This window comes from Motacilla alba, chromosome 1 (genome assembly GCF_015832195.1).
Source record: "Motacilla alba alba isolate MOTALB_02 chromosome 1, Motacilla_alba_V1.0_pri, whole genome shotgun sequence".
Taxonomy (NCBI): domain Eukaryota; kingdom Metazoa; phylum Chordata; class Aves; order Passeriformes; family Motacillidae; genus Motacilla; species Motacilla alba.
In genome coordinates, this window is record NC_052016.1 from 92,254,387 (window position 1) to 92,269,292 (window position 14,906).

The window sequence follows — 14,906 nt, forward strand, 5'->3', positions numbered from 1 at the left end:
AGCCACCATAGTACATATAAATGCAGAAATCAAAGTACACATGGACAGACAAAATTATACAGATGAACATATAAACACATTGTTTTATGCATTTAATACCCCATGGAAAAAACTGTATTTTAATTTTGTATTTGAATTATGAATCCAAGCCACCGGAGGCTGGAAAAGGTCATGCTACATTTGCTTGTTTTCCTCTTCCTCTTTTCAAAGACTGAAAAATGAATAATAGACTGCTCTATTTTTGAACATCAGGGAAACAGCCATCGGAGTCTGTCATGCAATACCCTCCCAATACCACAGGGCTGGCTGTGACAGGGACGACGTTTGCTGATGTGGCACAAAGTGTGTGCTCTACAACAGAGGCTAATACAGGGCTTGGGAATAATCCAAAGGAAAACATCTCTTTAGGACCCCGGTAGATACATTCCTGGTATACCTGAACAAAGGGTAATTAGGGCTATATGTGAAGTCTGGTAAGTCTTTGACCACCCTGAATTTGCTTTTATTTCACTTCTTTCCATCTATTGTTTCAATACAGTAGTATTGGGTTTTTTTCTTTATAGACAGTAGAGCTTGCAGTCTGAATTGAGGACAGTGTTTTTGCTAAGAGCCACCTGTTTCTCCTGTGCTATTACATTTTTGGCAGGCCATCCCTTCAAAGCTGATGTTATAACACCAGGAAACCCAATTCACTGGCACTGTAATCCAAGTACAAAACACACTCTGGGCCTCACATCTCTAGATGATAAATGATAAAAAGATGCGTAAGTGGTGCTAGCAGGTATCCAAACACCAGGCAGTAGATCACCTCAGGAATTAAAGCCTAGCCACCAAAGGCAATAAGGACCATTTTTCTTCATAGCTTATCTCACTACTATTTCTCATTGTATTATTAGCTTTATTTTTGCAGGGAAGATGACAGCTTCGAATCTGAAGAGACTTTTCTTTCATAGGTATGACAACTCCACAGATCTGAAGCATGTAATGTAATGTACACAGTGTACCTCTGTTATTCAGAAAGAACATCCTTAATGCACCAGGTTTTAGCTTTAAGTCAACTGCATTTTAGCCTTTGAAAGTCTAGTGACAAGAGTTCGGCACATTCAACTTCTGTAGAGAGGAATATGCCAGACATGTCTATGGGTTTCTCTAAATGCTGAGTGAGTAGAGTTGCTTTCTCTAGGCCACATGTGAGAATCTGTATTTATAGAACCAAAGACCATTTGTATACAGCTGGCTAATGACAGTGCTGTCTTTTCAGGGGAAAAGTTTTTGCATGATATTGACATTTGAGTTTATTTTATATGAATGCTTCATTTTGACTAAATTTAGAAGTAACCACAATTCTTTTCTTTGTACATCATGCATATTTAATGATTTTTAGGATTTAAGGTATTCAGGATTTCTACCCTGCCAAAAGAAAGGAAAGACCCTGAGCTCCTGAATACATTACCATGAGAAGGTATTGCAGCTACATTTGAGCAAAGTGGGCCCCAGGAGCAGTGTAAATGTAACATTGTGGTCTCTATTCCAGTAAACTACTCTGGCTAAGTGGATTACATCAGCCTAAAAACAGGGTCATGCTGACACCACTGCCCAACTCCTGTTTTGCATGTTTGTTATTTATTGCTGCAACTAGAATGTGCCACCAATGATCATTATTCAAAATACCTGTAGAATGGGCCACTCCATTTGCCTTAATAATAAAAAAAAAAATTAACTCAAACTAAATGGTTCCCAGATCTTCTAGAGTGAATTAGTTCTGAAAAAAAACCCCAGCTTTTTTCTTTTGGCAAACTGAGATGATAAAAAACAAAGCAGCATTTTTAAAAGAAAAATCATTAAAGTTGGTTTAAGTTAGTTGCATCGACTTTTTAAACACTAAAACACTTTAGTTTTTAAAAAACCTTAAAGTATTTACAGTCCTCAGTCAGAATGTACAAATTACAAAACCAATTTTTTTCCAGGAAAAATAAACACATTTCCATTTAATATCTGAATGGAGATTCTTACCACTAATCCCTTTTAGAAGTGAATGTTATATCAGTACATCCCTTACATTAATCCTTGGAATTCCGTTCAGTCTTTAACCAAGCAAATAAGTCACTCTGAAGCTGGCACCCAGTTCTCCACTTCTAATGGTTCCACGTCTATGCATATTTCAGAAAATTACCTCTATCTTCACTGAGAACAGATACTCCATTCCCAGTGAAGTCAACAGCTCTCATACGCTGTTTTGCACAGAGCTGGTACAGTGATCTCCAGCACACAGCATCCAACAAGAAACTGCCAGAAGAAAAGTTTCTATGATGGTTTAACAGACAGGTCAACATCATATGATTGAAAAAAGTAATACTCTTCATTTTCTAGCTAATACCTGCCATTTTAGATCTTCACAAAATGTGGCGATTGCACTTAGAGAGTTCAGGCAGGACATCAGGTTTCAGTGACATGATACCTCAGATGAAACAACATCCTAGGACTCTAACAATATTCTTCATGTTCTGTTCTACCACTGCACCAGTAATTTGGTTAATAATCTTCCAATTCTTCCATCTCTTTTTTTTTTCCCCCCTGGCAGCAACTATTGACTGCTACAATGAACACAGAAAGAAGTGAAAACCAGCAACATTTTAAGAAAGATTTCTTCCCAGCAGCAAAAAGGTAAAACACGTTCTACATGAAATACTGAGGTCATGTACAGAAAAGTGTTCTGTCACTAAGTCTTCTTGTCTTAATAGCACCTAGTTTGCCATACTACCAAAACAGACCCAAGATTTTCCTACTTTTAACACATATTCACACAGTGCCTGGATGCGTTCACTCCAGAGCAGTCAAACTTTGAAAAAGGCATTCAATTTCCACTAAAACCTAATCAGTTTATTTGTATTTTGTTTGATTGTATGAAAATATAAAGCCTCATTTCAGGCAGCTACAGTGTATCTTTGTGTGAAATGTCTTTTTTTTCTTTATTGCTCCCCAATGTTGCGTAGCTACTTATGACCAAAGAATTTCTCATTGGTACTTTTTTTGCAAATTGACCTTAAATGAATGCACTATCTTATACATTTCATCATGCAAAGAGACAGACTGTTCTACTCGCAAGACTTCTGTTTGCAAGAAACACTCAGTATCATCTTAAAATTATAAGTGACATTGTGTCACTGAAAACCTCTGTATCGCCTCCTATGAGGTTACCTTTGAAAATGGGATTGTAAATTGACACCTGGCAATGCTCACATGGCTTCCAAAAGTAACTCCTAAAACCAAGAAAGCATATTATGGTCCTTTTACCTACAGAATATACAAGTAATTGTCTCATGAAGAACATTTCTTCCCATTCAAATTTTGTAAGTTGTCTCAATCTGAAACATTGGCTGACAGAAATGACTGAATGAGATGAGGAAAATTAGATGGTATTTTCCTGTTCTACAGTTATGTAGACAACAAGAAACAAAAGACAATTTTACCTACTTAATTTTCACTGATTTGTGGACAGAAGCTATAACCCAGATTTAGCAACAGTATTACCTGCAAATAGCTTCAGATAGTCAAAGTTCCAACTACTTGATTTCAGCGAGTTTTTTCACATTTTCAAATATTCCTAATGTGGTTTCATTAGTACTTTGAAAATAATCAAGAGTCAGCACTGAACTATTTGCTTTTCAACTGTGTAGGAATGATTAATGATTGTGAACACCTTGAATATGCCACCGTCTAAGTCATCTGTAATCACAGAGAAAAATGCATTCTTTTCAACCAAGTCTCCAATTGTTTTCTCAGTCAAAAGACTAGCTAACCTGTTGTTGGTAATACATGGAGCTTTTCTCCTATCACAATGTCTCATTTTAATTCTGAAAAATATGATGTAACAGGCTGTCACAATTAGGTAATGGATGTGAATGACTACGGATAAATAGTGTGGTACTCCTTTGTTGCTTCTGCTGCAGCCTTCTCATTTTTTCTGCATTTTCAAACTTCTTCACAACAACAGCAACAACAACGTCAAGAATCCTGTCCTTGTAAAAAATGCAAGGATTTCTTGCATGATACTTTTCAGGTTTTTACTATTGCCTACTAGACTCTTTTTGGTTTCTTTTTTCATTTTAGAACCTGTATCTTGATTGGTGATAGAGTGAGGCTGTAAATCATTAAAACTGCTACTGCCATTTGTGTGAGGCTGGTAATCAACTGAAAATAGCTACATAATTAGGGTCCAGATTATATTACAATAATTCTGTGCCCTCCCACACCCCTTGTATCACATGCCAGCACACCACAACATACCACAAACATTGTCGGTAGAAGCTTGGAACTAGTCTAATAAACTGTGTAAGGGATAAAATCTCCTTTAGCTACCAAAAGGCTGGACTTCACTGGAAATAAGTATTAAACTTTGCTTTTAGATTTCAGCCCAAACCATTCAGTAAGAAGTATGCTTAAAAAACGAATAATGGTTGAGCCCATTACATGCAAACTGCCATAGAAATATAAAGTATAAGGGTTTAAAAGGGAATAGGGGAAGGAGCCGTTCCAGGAAACAGGAGAGACATGGGAGCAAATCTCTAAAGACTGCGAGTCTCCCCTTTATTGCACTCAGCCACAGAACACAGGTGAACACAACCAGGAACGTTCTTTCTTTATGCCCCTGTCATGCTTGACTTAGAAATACAAAGAGAAGGGTTTGAGATATTGGGTTTTAGTAGAAAATTACCCAAATATTAAAGCAATGCTCATGATGTCTGTTTATTTATTCTGCAATCTGATGCACTTGAGAACATTAAAAGTGAGTAATCTCTTGGGAGTTTGAAGGTGATTTTCAATAAAAGCGTATTTTTTCCAGCCCAGCTCAACACTAAAAGGAAAGTTCAATGATTGATTCACCTGCCTATTTAGTTGTGTGACAAATGAGTGAAAGAGAAAATGCTCCCTGAAATATGGAATGAGTGGTTCCCTCTTCCTGAACCAGTATATTCACATGTCTGATATCAAAATATTGAGAGTAATTCTCTTGAGCACAGCCCACCTTCAGCTTCCCTGATTTATTGCATTTTACCCTGGGCTAGAATGAGGAGAGAATTATCCTCTGTACATCTTATGAAAAGACTTTTGATAATTTGAAGAGTACCTTGATCATACCTATTTTCGGTATTGATGGAAATTAGTTCCACAGCAACTGTCACATGATGTGTGCTGACTATAGATTGTGGAAAGTCAGGAACTATGGTGATCTCAAGAGACCTCCAGAAGGCTTAAAATGTTAAGCTTTAATGTAAACTACTTGACAGCTTCTGCTTGGGTTTGCACCCTGTGTGCAACTTGCATTCTAATTTCAAGAACTGGTTAAAACCTCTCAGATATCTCATGGAAAGGAACTGAAAGTAATGGAATGGTCTACCAATGGAAAGCTACATTCTCATTTTATGGAAATAGTGCAGAAAGAAATAAATTATATTTGCTGTAGAAAACACAGTAAAATAGTGTATTTCATATGCAGTGTACATTCAAAACTCTTGTGGTATCAAGACCAAGACAAGCCTTCTGTGAGGACAATAATTCTCACACATGACCTCAAAGTTTGCCTTGCTTTCAGCAGAGCTTGGGATGAGTGGAGTAGCATCATTAGAGATGCTGGTAAGTTTTCCTGAAGTATCTCTGCCAGGCTGGAGCTTTGTGTTTCCAGAGGCTGCCCAGGAATGGGGGTGTATTTACTTCACACTACATACAATACTGGGTTTGTTGCCTAAGAGACAGCACAGCAGGGATCACCTTCTCATTCTCCACCAGTTTGCTTTGTTTCCACTCTCTGTGCTCCTGCTCCCTTTCCAGATCCTAATTCCTAATAGCCTCTATTGAGAGTGGAAGAGTGGGCAACACATTCTCACTTTTGGATTTTTTTCTCTTCCTAATCTGAATTTATCTTTCCCATCAGTGTTAAGGCTGTACCTCTAAAAGATAGTCAAAAGAAAGAGATTAAAGATTAGTTGTACAGTAGTAGTAACATATATAAGTTTGAAAACTTTCCAAACTGTTTTATGTAAAGAAAGGCTTTCAATAACTAGCTCTTTTTTGAGAATTTGCTTTGGTACTTTCATACTGTTACAAGCATCATGGTTCCATGGGCAAAATACAATGAAAGAAGCAAATTCAAAATTGGGATTGTCACCACAGATATAAGGGCTATTCTAGTTGGCAACATCAAAATATTTCAGCAATCAGCACCAATCATCTCCATAGCTGAACGCTTTGAGTCAAAAAAACCACCAAAACTATTCTCATCACTGACTCAGTAGGAATATTGGAGCAAGGAGGATGGAAGCTCCCCTTCTTCACTGTAGTATTGCCTCCTGCCTGCTTCAGAATGTTATTTCACTGATTTCCTGCTATTATAAAGAGGGAAAGACATCTAACTTCACACAAGAAACAAAGCATGCAAGCATCATGTAGCACTCCCTTTCCCTGAGAAAACATTTGTCTGTCTCCCACTGCCTATTTTGGCTCTTTGGAGGCTCTTCTGTATTCCAGATAAATTCTTCCATTCAGTTACAGAAAGAGCTGGAGATTTTTGTCTTGGCCCAACCCCTGACATATCTTTGAGACTTCTCTTCACCCCACATTGATGGGTTATCTCTTCTGCTTCAATCAATCATTTCACAGTCAGAAACACAGCATGAAATTAGAAATAATGCATTTCAGAAAATCAGCTGTAGCTCTGTTCTCTCCCCTTTTAGTGGAAGACTTTTCAAATATTGCTGCTTCCTATTTTTTTTGAGCTTTCTGTTGCCTTCTGTTGCTATTAAAGCATTCCCAAAGATATCCTGATTGCTATGATGCCACAATTGCATTTCCACAGCCTCTTCTCTTTGGTGTGTCAGGGTTCATGTCCTGTTGCAGACTGTGCTTGATGAGAAGCTTTGCCTTCTATGAGACATAACTGTATATGCTTTAAATTGGTCTGCTTTAGAAAAGAGGTTTCCAAAGCACGGAAAGAAGTGCAGGGAATGCCCATGGCAGCGTGCAGACTTTTCATCTCTGTTAACTGGTGAGCACTGTTACTCAAAATGCTAATCAGAATAGTCATTTCTAAGAAGATTGCTGCTGGAAGGAACAATGTTTTTTGGGATCGACAGGGAAAGTACAGTGCTCACTCTGACCTGTAGTTTAAGGCTTTACTATTAAGACAGCAGTCAGGATGGAGAGAGAGAGAGAGAGACAGACAGAGAGAGAGAGAGAGACAGAGAGACAGAGAGAGACAGAGAATACAAATGCACAATTGAAGAAACCAAGGTTGTTAAATTAAGAATTTAGTAATATAAATGCACAAGGACAAGCTTAACTCCTGTGGAAATAGTAAAGAAATAAAAATTAATCATCGCTGATCAGAAAAAAACAAAGAAAGAGAAAATTAAGAGACTGTGAATATATGTAAATGGCTTAATTAATTATACTTAATAAAGTATATACAAAATATAAATTATCAAGGTCTCCTAAGAATACCTGATATCTGAAAAAATTATAAAATTATAAAGGTACTTAATAGTATTTGTATATTTCAACAGAAGATTTACTGACTTTATAAACATAATTTTTGAGGCATTACCTTATTCAAAATAGAAGCTAAACAATACTTTTTACAAAAATAAATGTGTTCTCAAGGACTGTAAACAAAAAGATTTTATGCTCATAGTCTCTGTATTAAACAGGTTTCTATAATGATGGAACGACTGCCTTTTAACCAAAGAAGTGCAAGAATATTTTGAAACATTTTTTATGCCATCAGCAACCTAGGAATGGAGAAGTTACCATGATGTTTTTACACTTACTGTCACTCTTAGCACAAGAACAGTTGTAAAGGCATGGGAGACAGGGCAGTCATGAAAAAGCAAACACTCAGGGTAGAGGGTCAGGTACAGTGATGGTCTCACACAGAATTTTGAGTGAGAGAAAAGATGGTAAGGAACACTTTTAAAGGAGGCAGATGGGAAGATCAGGTAGGTAAAAGTCCTGTTCTAGCTGCTCGCTTACAGAGGTACTTTTAGGGTACCTCTTGAGGCCACGTTATATCTTAAGAACCCACATGCCACTCTACTACAGAACCCAAGTGTCCCAGTGCACTCTTACAACACTATGGTTGGGAAACAAAAAAATTACGACCTCTTTTTCTCAGACGCTGATATATTGAGGGCGTTCATGTCTTCTCCAAGATGCTGGAAAGCTACAGCTCACCTGGGATATTTCCCCATTTCAAACCATCCTGCCATGCATCACTGAACACTTTCAAGGGTCAAAATACATAAATACACACAGTCCTGCATTTGCTCAAAACAGACACTAACTCACCGATTGCATCCCCACACCTGAATAAAGACAGACTACACACATAGCTCAAGTACACACACCCAGTCATTCACCTCACTCTACTGCCAGCTGAATTCCTCGCCCTGTTGCTCCCAAGGCAAATGTGCCACGAAAGCAGCTAAAACTAAAAAATGCAGACATACACCAGTTGGTGCCACTCAGTCTTGGGGACAAGCATTGGTCCCTGGGTATCTTTGATTTAGCAGAGTAGACATACGCAGGTCACAAAGTCTGAATTTATTACAACATAAATAGGATCCAAAAGGAGATTTTAAAATTCTGGATGACAGAAATCAGGGAAATAAATGAAGTCACAGTGAGCAGGGGAGTTATAGCCTATATCCACAGGATGTGAATAGGTGTTACTCTAATTAAACAAAATGATGCACAAAAAAGCCAACTGTGCACAAAGTAGCAGAAAAAACCTCACCTGTAAAAGCTCTAATTTGCATACGAGGGAAATGCAAATGTTTAACCGCTCTGAAAATAAAATGACCGTTTTGCCATGTAGGCACAAGAAGATGGACTGTAATGGGTCTGTGTACAAACCTTTCTTGCTCTTGGCCTCCAAAAGAGCCAGGGCAGCCCTGCACCTTGTGAACTGTTGGCTCAGGTGAAACCAGAGCCTTCTCTGCTTCTGCACTACTGGGAGCACACTTTGAGGGAAGGCTGAGAATCCATGTTCAAAATATAGAGCCCATAAGACTGGGCTGGCTGCCCTAGTAGGCTGAGCCTAACCTTCCCACATTTCTGAGCCTAAGAGCACTCCAGATCACAGCTGGCCTCTTCAATGGAAAACACAGCAGGTAAATGTGTTCATGCTTCACCTAGGTTTCACAACAGAAGCAAAGAGACTTTTTCACAGGTTAAGTATCCAAGGCCCTGAGCACCACTGATCCAAGCCATACCTCCTCCCAAATCTTCTTGCACTGTGTGGTTTAACACCCAGAATTAGTTTTACCACACCATAAAGCCCATCTTTTGAAGCCAAATTCCATCAAATTCCAGTTCCTCCTTGATTTAAGTCCATTATTTTTTGGTGTGAGACTTATTAAAACACCTATTGACATCAGTAATTCTTCACTGTCCCTAGTCAGGGCACAAGGGACACCAGATGAAACAGCAGATGGCTGATTTCCATTCACTGGGCCCTGCAATGACAGGAACAGCCTGAACTCCTGAAATTTCAGTCAGTTTTACATGAGTACATTCCTCTTATATTCACAAACTCCATCACTCAACAGTTGGGGAAATTCTAAAGGAAATTACCAGAAAGTTTCAGTACCTGATATGATTAAGGGAAAAAAAAAAAAAAAAGAAGAAAAAATTAAAGAACCCAAACAAGAAATTTTAAGATCTGTCTTGAAAAGCTCATTGGAGAAAATGAAATATAGTCCTGTAAAGATGTGTAAGTCAAACTCACACCTTAAATCAGCATGTCTTCTAGTACTTCATGATTAATTCCTGATATAGGCCCATAGTTTTTTACACTATATAAGAAAGAATAAGAAGAAATTCTGCTACAACTTGTGAAACATGAAAATAGATAATTATGGGTGTAGCTTGTGTGGGAAAAATACTTTATATTCCATGCAGATTCACTTTCTAACTAGAACTTAAATAGTTAATATAAACAGATGATAACACGAGCACTCTTCATATGCTGTGCCTGAACCCCCCAGCACCAGACAGGTAATTTTACATAACGGCAGCTGCATCTCCAACCAGGGGAGGAAGGCTCTTTCTTCATCTGTTGCTGTGGTAACACTGCCACTCCCCCCACCCCCCTCTGCTCCCCTGCCCTCCGCTGGTCCCCTCCCTGTTGCCACGATAACCACTCGATATCAGCCCCGCTCCTCCCAGCCCTGCATCCCCCCTGTGGCCCCAGGCCTGACTGGACACTCACCCTTCCTTCAGCAGCTTAGGGTACACACTGACACCGGCACGAGGCAGCTGGGAACTGAACCAGGGAGACACTGGGAAAGCACCGTTCCAGAGTCACAAGAGCTTGTGGAGGTTCAGTTTGTTTTGTTTGGATGGGCCTATACAGGGATGTGCTATAGGGGGAAGTCGTGGGGTCAATATAATGTTTATATGCCGTTTTCTGTGGTCCATGGACCCAGGCTGACCCTTTGATCAGAAGTGTATGTCACTGGTAATTAATTCTAGAGCAGACCTTTTCCTGGTATTTTTTCCTTTCTTTATTTAATGACAGAAACAATATTATTGACCCAGTCACATTTCTCTCACTCATGTCTTTTGGCTTATTCAGTTTGCATTTTTTCTCCTTTCTGATACTGTTCTTAAATTGGGAGAGGTTTTATTACTACTTCTTTTTTGTTTTTCTTTTTCCCAGTTTCAGTTTAAGGAAGATAGAAAGAAATGTTTTGCGTAGAATCTTGCCACATTTCTTTCTGAATCCTGCTAAAACTTCTCCAGCCTTGAACACTTTCCACTGCAAAGATACAGACCTGGTAAGCTTTCCAGCATAAGTTTTCTGAATTTTTCTTAACCACTTTAAACTGTCCCAGATTAGTAAACCTTCTTTCACTAGAAAAATAGGACAAGTCTTTCATGGTCTATCATTTTGTTGAATTGTAGCAGACAACTGGAAGAACAGCAAGAAGACATGTGAAAGTCCAAGGGCTAACAGTAGTTTCCATTTTTACCTGATATCAATACAGATTCACACTTAAGTTCTTCACTTGAACATCTCTAAACTTGTAGCATGAGAGAAAAACTAAGATCTAATTCAACAACAATTATGCCAGTACAGAAAGAAAGAGATGTCTTTTCCATGGCAATTTTCTATTTACTGTTGTTCTCCAAAAAAGATTTCATAATGCCCAGCTGTGAAGTGTTTCATGTAAAAATTTATAATATACATTTCAACTGCCTATGAAAGGGCAAAGTTATTATTGTAGTTTTGATACCAAAACACTAGTCCATTGTGAACAACATGAAAGAAGTGGACATGTTTTTTTGGTAATGAAATCCTCTGTAAATCCTTACTTTTTCATTTCCTAGCATAAGAGTAAAAAGGAAAACAAAAGACTCAAAGTACAAACTCTTGGAAGCAGATTTTTCTCTTTCTCAAAAAGTGGAATGAAAGACACGAGAAAGATGGTTGAAATTGTTCTGGAGGAAATAACTGAGTGAAAAATTAACTAAGGAATGTGAGAATTCTTGAAAGCAGCTATTGAACAACTGAATTTTTAATTATGCATTTTTAAAAAAGTGAACGTCAGCTCCAGTTGATAAATACATACATGTGTCAGATGCCATTACAGTGAACAAAGCTTGAGGAGCAAGCCTAACACAGTTTATATCTTTTTCCAAATTCATAAAGATGAACACTCATCAGAGCTGGAAACTGGCCTCCTGCTGCAACTTTGCTCATTTGGGTTCAGAAACCTTCATAATTAAGTGGCATTACCAGCCTGGGAGAAATAAGTGATCAAATATTAAACCACAGCATTTTCTCATCTGATCCTTTATTTGAGTTTCTTTTCATCTTGTTCTTATTACAATACACAGATGTAGGAGTGCATAACAGCAACCATAGGAACTGTTCTACCTGACATTACTGTTCTTTGATAAGCTGACACTAATTACTCTGCAAGTGAGAAAAAAAAACAAAACAAACTTCTAATCCTACAAAATTAAAAATTAAAATCATCTATGGGACAACTTTGGACAGTTGCCACTGGTCAACGCATCTAAAGAAAACTGAATGTGATTATGTTTTAAAAAGTAAAGACTAAATGTATAACTGATGCTTCTTTCCAAGCATGAAAATCTTGATCTAGATGAGAATCAGCAAAGGCAGGCAGACATTCCTCAAGTTATATAAACCATAAGGAGAGTTTTCAGGAGAAAAATTCAGCAAAGCTCTGACCAAAAATGCTGAGGTGCTTTAGAAAACTTAAATGCCTAAGGATATGTTATGGAGCAAACTCAGCAGATTTTGCTGCTGGATGGCAGCACATTGCACACCTCCTGTTGAAGATATATCATTGTGTCACCAGAAAGATTAGTTTCACAGATCCAGAAGATCAAGATAAAAATATTCCTTTGACTGCAATATACAGCTTCTTGCCAAGTTAGCCAAACAGTGGAACAAGAACAAGAGTTTATGCACCTCGCATTAGACAATTACTAGATGAAAAGTAAAAATATCATGCTAATGCTTTGTCCTTCTATATTAGTTCTCCAATCTTGTCTATGTCAAGCTCTGACTTCCATTCTCCCAGGCTATCCATAAGTCAGTGCTCCAAAGCATGTCCTCTTCCATCAAATGTAATTTTTGTTAATTTAGGTACCCCAGAACTCAGAATTGTGCCCATCATAAATACTGAAATCCGAAAAAACCCCAGAATTTTCATGGTGTTTGTGTGTCAGTCAAGTGCATGAATTATGTTCCTAGAGAGATCTGATTTATGCCCAAGCCTGGGGTGAATGCCACAGCTCTTCAGACCTCTTATTTAAATTTGGCAGGCATTGCAGTAGATTAGGAAATGTAGCAGGAAAAGAGCACATTTGCATCACACCTTGAAAATTTCCATATTATTTTAGCAGTCAATTGTTTCTCATAACAAAAAATGAAGAAAAAAGTCTATATATAGTCTAAAGACTGACTATATTTGATACTGTTCTATCACATTTTTATTGGGGAAACCCAAGAAATTCGAAATAAAGGCACAAAGCTGATGTGTCATTAAAATATATTTGTGTGGATGAGAATTCTGAAGTAGAGAGAAGATAACATAATCAAATGGCAAAGGCCCAAACTGATCCAGATGAACAGCAAGCAAACAGAACCAATGACCAGTGTAACACCTGCTGCCAGAGCCAGCATCTGTGTAAGTGTATTAATAATCTGAAGCATTCTCCCTATTCCTACCAGAGACCCAAATATATAATCTATTCATCACAACTCCTGCCAAAAATATTTTCATATGTGCACCCAAATGACATGTACTCCACACACTGATGTATAAATAAGGTTTATAATGAACATTAGGAACTTCATGGACAACTCAGCATAAGGCTGCTCTAAATTATACACCCAGAAGGATAATGCTAAAAGCCTCAAATTTATGAGTTAAATAAGGCTCTCTTTAGATAAATTTATTAGAAAATGCAGTTCTATTATGTAAGAGTTTCTATATCAGAATCATTTTGGTATATTGTAGGTGAAGTTCCTAATGTCAACAGACATTATGGGATCTGACTTGTCTCATTATAGAAATCTATTTTCAGAACATATACCAAAACCAATATCATTGTCAAGTAAATGACTCAGACCAGCTTTGTAATTATTGTTTTCATTCCAGCCATTTCTAAGTATGAAGTTACAATGACAACATAATCTTATTTTACATTACAAAAAAAAAAAAAAAAAGTTTTGGAAAATTCCTGAAAGAAATTATTGCATCAAGAACACAAACAAGAAGGGCAGCTTTGCCTTAGAAATCATACCTTTATGTATGTTGAAAATTTGCCCAAACTGTGACCAAAAGAAAACAATCAAATAGGAAACACATGCCACAGTCTATATATTCTTGGTAAACAATTTCTAGATTTTTGCAGCTAAATTTCTCAAAGAATCTATCAAAATAGACAATTTTCTCTGCTGACAGTATGCAGGACTTTCTTTGTAATCATTGCTCTGCATTGCTGAGGCCCCAATGACAGAGCAAAAAGGAAATATCCTACCTCTTCCTACCTCCACTTTCTTTTATTTCCATGTACAGTGGGTGGAGGACAGTTCTTTCAGATTACACCTTAGCAGAACTTAGCAAAACTTCATTGCAATCTTCCCAAGAAGGTGAATGAGAAAATGAGAAAAACAACTTGACCAGAAATTTCTATTAACTTTTGAGTTACACAGTTTTGCTGAGATCATTGCATCACAATATATATGAGAGGATATTCACTCTTTGCTACTTGTAGTGGAATAAGGCATGATGAAATCACTGTGACTGTGCATGCAAGTGTTCCAAAACACATGTGTTGCTGAAGGTAAATACTGACTTTTATAGCAAGAAAACAACAAATCTGATAAATTAAACTGAGCAAAATACTGATGAATGAGTTCATGGTTTTGACAAATGTTAGGAAAAGAAGAACAAAAATAGGGTATGAAGAAGTGTCTGAGAAAAACTGTACCAGTTTTGGATTTAGACAGACAAGAATTTTTATCAGAAAATGTACAAGCAATTTCTCAAAGTGGTGTTATTCTTTCTTTATGCTTTTGCATTTTTTAGTTCTACCTGATTTCAAACATTGTGCAGACCACTATAACCTAAACAGGAGCTAGAAAAATTGCAAAAATTTATCTCAAGACTGCAGTCCAGGCTTGTCTCTCACTAGAGATCTTCCTTTTCATTTTATCAGTTGAAGATAAAAACAGTTAGTATGACATTTTACACTATCACATCACCTGAAACTGTGTATTTGATGGTGGTACCTCTATGCTAAAATCAAGCTCTGGCTCAAGCAAAAAGCTAAAGTTTTGTTTCAGAGGTCTGTCTGAAAAAGAACAT

General features: G+C 37.5%; 1 protein-coding gene across 3 annotated transcripts in view; it reads right to left on the bottom strand.

The window, feature by feature from the left end:
* Nucleotides 1–14,906, bottom strand: part of GABRG3 (gamma-aminobutyric acid type A receptor subunit gamma3) — a 298,494-nt gene that overhangs the window by 149,074 nt on the left and 134,514 nt on the right. The window lies entirely within an intron of this gene.